The sequence below is a fragment of the Hypanus sabinus genome, unplaced genomic scaffold (assembly GCF_030144855.1).
Source record: "Hypanus sabinus isolate sHypSab1 unplaced genomic scaffold, sHypSab1.hap1 scaffold_368, whole genome shotgun sequence".
NCBI lineage: Eukaryota > Metazoa > Chordata > Chondrichthyes > Myliobatiformes > Dasyatidae > Hypanus > Hypanus sabinus.
The window spans coordinates 192,444-198,472 of NW_026781264.1; the positions used below are offsets into that span (position 1 = coordinate 192,444).

Consider the following 6,029-nt stretch of genomic DNA (forward strand, 5'->3'; position numbering starts at 1 on the left):
TGAAATCATTAGAAAGAAGTGGCGTAGGGTAGGAAGGTGTAAAATCTGTGGGTAGAATTAAGGAACAGCAAATGTAAAAAAGAATCCCTGATGACAATTGTACAGAGACCCCCAAACAGTAGAAAGTATGTGGTCCTCAAATTACAATGGGAGATAGAAAATGCGTGCCAAGAGCGCAATGTTACAATAGTCATGGGGATTTTCATGCAGGTAATTAGGAAAATCAGGATGGTGTTGGTCTCAAGAGGAGGAATTCCTGGAATGCCTACAAGATGCTTTTTTAGAGCAGCTCGTGGTTGAGCCCACTTGGGGATCAGCTATTCTGGATTGGGTGTTGTAATAAACCAGAATTAATTAGGTCACTTAAGTCCAAAGAACCTTTAGTGATCTTAATCTGATCTAATTCACCCTGACATTAGAGAAGGAGAAGCTAAAGTCAGGTGGAATAAAGAGAATTAGAGGGGCACGAGAGAAAAATTGTTCAAAATTGATCTAAAAAAAACATGGGCCGGGACGAAAACAGATCAGCAATGTCTGGAATTTTTGGAAGGCACAGGATATATACAGTGGCATGCAAAATTTGGTCACCCCTGTTCAAACTTTCTTTTACTGTGATTAGATAAGCGAGTAAAAGATGACTTGATTACAAAAGGCATAAAGTTAAAGATGACACTTTTTAAATATATTTTAAGCAAGATTACATTTTTATTTCCATCTTTTACAATTTCAAAATAACAAAAAAGGAAAAGGGCCCGAAGCAAAAGTTTGGGCACCCTGCATGTTCGTTACTGAGTAAAACCCCCTTTGGCAAGTATCACAGCTTGTAAACACTTTTTGTGGCCAACCAACAGTCTTTCAGTTCTTGTTTGAGTAAATTTCTGGGTTCACTCATAAGTAGCAAACTACTGACTGTGGAAATTACAAATGAGAATATTATTCAGGTCACAGAGCAGCAGTACTGAAACAGGCCCTTCTAGTCCATGCTGGCCTGTTTTTGTTGTTACTGCCTGTTTCCAGCTACCTGCACCACAGCCTCCATGCACCTCCCATCCACGTCCTCACCCAAATTCCTTTTCAGTGTCTAAATCGAACCCACATCCTCCACTTCCACTGGCAGCTCATTCCACACTCTCACCAACCTCCAAGTGAAGAATTCCCCTTCAGATTCCCCGAAAATAATTTACTTTCACCCTGAACGTATGTCCAATGTCAGGGTGAGAGGGAGGATGGGGCACAGAGGGAAGACAGTAAGTGAAGGTGGTGGTCGAGTGCAGAGAGGGAAACAGAGTGGAGAGTTTATACTTAATATCTTTCAGAAAAAGTAATTGTTTGAACTTACTGCAAACCTGCTATCCATACCCTGCACGTTATTGATCTAGATGACAAGTAGCAGTGCTTGACGTTCAAAGTAAATATTGTTATCAGAGCACACATATGTCACCACATACAACCCTGAGATTGTTTTTCCTACAGGAACACTTAGCAAATCTATAGAATAGTAAAAGGATCAATGAAAGTTCAACTAGAGCATAGAATTCAACAAACTGTGCAAATGCAAATATATTCAAATATCAATGAATAATGATACCAATGGGGTGTAACCCTGGGGAACCTCACTGGGCTCGGGCCTCGAGTCCAATAAACAGCCTCCCACCATCACTCTCTGCTTCCTACCATCAAAACAACTGTGCATCCAGTGAGCCAGCTCTCCCTGGATCCCGTGTGATCTGACTTTCCACAGCAACTTACCATGCTGAACCGTATCAAAGGCCTCCCTGATGCCCATATCAGCCACGATCCTGGGACAGAGGTGTCACCGATCAGAGGGCACAGATTTAAGCAGAGGATGAAGAGGTTTAGAGGGATCTGAGGGGGAGATTTCTCACTCAGAGGGTAGCTGAAATCTGGAACTCACACCCCTCAGGTTCCCTTAAAATATATCACCTCACATCGTTAACATATAACCTGTCGCGGATCAGAACAAAGACTGCGTGGAGAGGGAAGGCGGGTGGGGAAGGGGGATGATGCGGGAGGGTGGCCACAGCTGTAAGGGGTAAGGGGAGAGCAACTGCAAGAAGGAGACAAGGAGTGTCTAGACTTACTATCTGAATACAAGTAATTGTTTGAACTTACTTGCTGAAAAATGCTAATTATACCCTGTACATTCTCAACGAAATTATTGACATAGATGACAAGCAGCAATGTGTAACCCTGGGGAACACCACTAGACACGGGCCTCGAGCCCAATAAACAGCCTCCCACCATCACTCTCTGCTTCCTACCATCAAGACAACTGTGCATCCAGTGAGCCAGCTCTCCCTGGATCCCATGTGATCTGACTTTCCACAGCAACTTACCATGCTGAACCTATTCAAAGACCTCACTGATGCCCATATCGGCCACGATCCTGGGACAGTAGGGTTACAGGTCAGAGGGCATAGATTTCGAGGAATCTGAGGAAGAGGTTTTTCACTCAGAGGGTAGCTGAAATCTGGAGCACTGCCCGAGGTGGTGGTGGAGGCAGGTCCCTTCACAACATTTACGAAGAGGATGAGCATTGAAACTGCCGAGATACAGTCGGCTATGAACCAAGTGCTGATAAATGGGACCAGTGTAGACAGTGAGTGGATGGTCAGAACAGGTATGGCCGGCCAAAGGCTTGTTTCCGTGCTGTGTGATCCACCACTCCGGACATGGTAAATTAACGATGGTGGCACCGCAAGGCATTGATTTCAAAACTCCACACCCCTCTCTAACCTGAAGTAAACCAGACTGCACCCCTTTGTCACCTCTGTGCATATCTGTTTCTGTCAAGGTAGCATAGAGATTGGTCACTTCTGCTAAACCACTGGCAATTGATGAAGTTCCCGTGTCGTCTTCCATTAATGCTGCTGCCTTACATCTCTGTCACTCTATTCCAGCTGCTACCATCCGGGAAGCAGTACCACAGCATAAAAACCAGGACCAACAGGCTCTGGGACAGCTTCTTTCACCAGGCCATCAGACTGATGAACGTACTCTATATTACACTCTGTTTTAATTATTATAAACTATTTGTAACGTTCTCCTTCGCGTGTCACGAACGCCGAATTTAACGTCGAGATAAACCAGTTAATAAGAACCAGATCGCAGTAAGATTAACCATTTACTGTTCACTCTTCACATTAACAAATGGTGAAAACTGTTGATAAAACAATACAAGATTGATACAGTATTTGTTCCTTCCTTAATATCACATTTCAAGTGTAAATACTTGCAAAGGTGACTATAACTACATTACACTAAGGTGCAGTATACAGGGAGAGTTTACCTGCTCCATTGACTACTTTAAATACACTTCCATGCAAACTATCCGCGACTATTTAACTAACGAAAGCATAAACATTATCTACCGTCGTTACTTCTAACAGGATCGGCATTAACATCTTAGTTCAATATATCGATTATCTATTAACTTACAGCGTTGCTCTCACTGTGATTTCTCATGCCTGCAAAACAACTTCTGCTCAGGTGTGCCTCGTGGTAAGCCCCCACCCTCGCGCTAATTTCAAACCGGTATTTTCACACAAGACGCGGCGAAACCGGATGTGACGTCATCGCATGCCGATATATTTTACATGCAATGAATATACTTTAAACACTTCTAATTCTAACTAGAAAATACTATTGAATGAATTACTAAGCGAAAATATTATAAACTAAATAACTGTCGTAAAGACAGCACACTATTATAAATTACAATGATTGCACGTTGCACATTTAGATGGAGATAATGTAAAGATTTTTACTCCTCATTAATGTATGAAATAAAGACAATTCAACTCACTTCCTGATTCCGTGCCTGACCTGCTCGCCTCTGGGTATCCTCCGTCAACAAGCTTCTTCCTCTGTCACCATCTGTGAGGTTACACAAACAAAGAAAAAACATAAAATGATCTATTAGACTGCTCCTGTATCCCTTTACCCCTGAACATGTTCTCCTGTTAAAACTCTCTCCTCAGCCCCTTCCCGATTCCCTTTCACTTTCAGAATCCCGATATGCCAGCACATCCGAATTCACTGTGAGGACATTTATACCTCACAGGAGGATGTAGAAACCCGTGTCCTCTGATGCACAGGTCACTGACACACCCTCCCCCTTCCCAATCTGCACTCGCAGCCCATGACGGAGACAGCTGTCCTAGACTCTGAGACTCTGTAACACACAATCTTGTAACTCATAATCTTGTGAACAGCAATCTTAGACAGTCATTAATATGAAGAGTGAATTGTTGTTTCCTGAAAGGACACGCGAGCTAAGCTGTCTGATCCATTTCACCAGATCGTCCCTTGTTTATAACTTAATTTGTCTCGGGACCATCCTCCCCGTATCACGGAATGTGCAATCATCCCACTTTCACCCAAAAGAACCCAACCCGCCTACAAACCCACACCCACACTCCACTCATAACCTCTACCCACACACACAGACAGAGCCCATTCTCCCCAAACACCTTGGAGAACCACAAGAAATTGACCCTACAGCCCTGGCTCGGTCGCATATTTAAAACCGGGGCTGAGGAGAGCCTGGAGCTCACAGCCACCCGGCAGAGCTCGGGCCAGGCCCTTTCTCACTGCAACCGGCCCCCGATTTACACAAACCCGACATCAGCCTCTGTCTACCGCCGCTCGGACTGTCACAGACCCAGTGTTGCGACGCTTAGTGTCGGCAGCGCGCCTGCGCGTCTTCCTATGGTCCAGACTCTGGCCGAGGGTTCCCACAGCGCCACCACTGGCCAGAGCCGGAGGGACAGCGCAGAGAGCTCGGCCGTTCGGCTCTTTCGCTGGGACACGCCGAACTCCCCATCAACTCCATCCAGCTGGAATGTAATAACCATCAAATATAATTCCTGTCAGCGATTAGCTGTCTGAGTGATTCGATGACTTTTAGAGGAAGGGGTATCTATGGTCCACATTGTCAAGGTGTTAGTTTACCAGCATACAAAGACGCTGCCGGAGGAACTCAGTGGGTCGGGCAGCATCTGTGGAGGGAAATGGGCCGTCAACATTTCGGGCCGAGACCCTCCCTCTGGATTGTGAGTGGACGGGAAATAGTCAGAGAAAAGAGGTGAGGGGTGGGGATGGGGCAAGAGCTGGGGAGTGAGAGGTGGATCCAGGTGAGGGTGTGGGTGGGAAGGTGGAAATAGTGACAGGGGTGGGAGGTGAGGGGTTGGAGCAACACGGGATACAGAAGATGGAAATTAATTCCATAGGGGATGAACAAAGAGGTTAGAGAGTATTTGTTATAGAGAGTGCAATAAAGATTCACCAGACTGATCCCTGGGGTGGTGGGGTCATCTTATGAAGAAAGATCAAATGTGATAACCCTTTCATTTAGAGAATCGAGGACTGAAAGGTGAACGCCTTAAAATGCACAACATCATTACCGGTTGAACCAGGGATCCCAGTCTCTGAAAAAGGTCGTGGACTGTCCGAGTCTGAAATGTCTCCACTCCGAGGGCGGTGAATGTTTGTAAATCCCCACAACAGAGGGCGGTGAAGATTCAGTGATGGTCCTCACATAAAACAGAGAACAACAGATGTGTGGAGACCAAAGGGAATCGAGGAAATGAGGATCGGGCAGAAATATATGGCTGAGAAGGGAGAACAGCCGCTATCTTGTTGATGGTTAGAGGGGCTGAATGGCCTTCTGCTGCTGTTTCTCACTTAATGTTTCAGTGTTCCTGATCAGTGAGGCCGGAGGAATATAAATAGAAATTAGTGTTTATAGACATAGTCTGATTTAAATGAAACTTGCACATTTCTGGTTTGGGTCTGAATTGTGTTTCGGACCGCGATGTGAGTCGAAACTCTTAACTCTGAGAGCTCTGTGACCTGGGGCTAGAGGGAACGGGACCGGGGAAGATATGGTGGGAAAATTAAATACGTATCTGGTTTATTTTTGGAAATAATAAAATAATATGGGAAATGCGACGGTGGGCAGGGCAGTGTGTGAAGGGCGAGGAGCCGTCACCGGATCACGTGGGAGG

General features: G+C 45.3%; 1 protein-coding gene across 3 annotated transcripts in view; it reads right to left on the reverse strand.

Annotated features, from left to right (window-relative positions):
* Nucleotides 1-6,029, reverse strand: part of LOC132388633 (zinc finger protein 420-like) — a 148,934-nt gene that overhangs the window by 31,404 nt on the left and 111,501 nt on the right. The gene's annotated exons all lie outside the window — the stretch shown is intronic.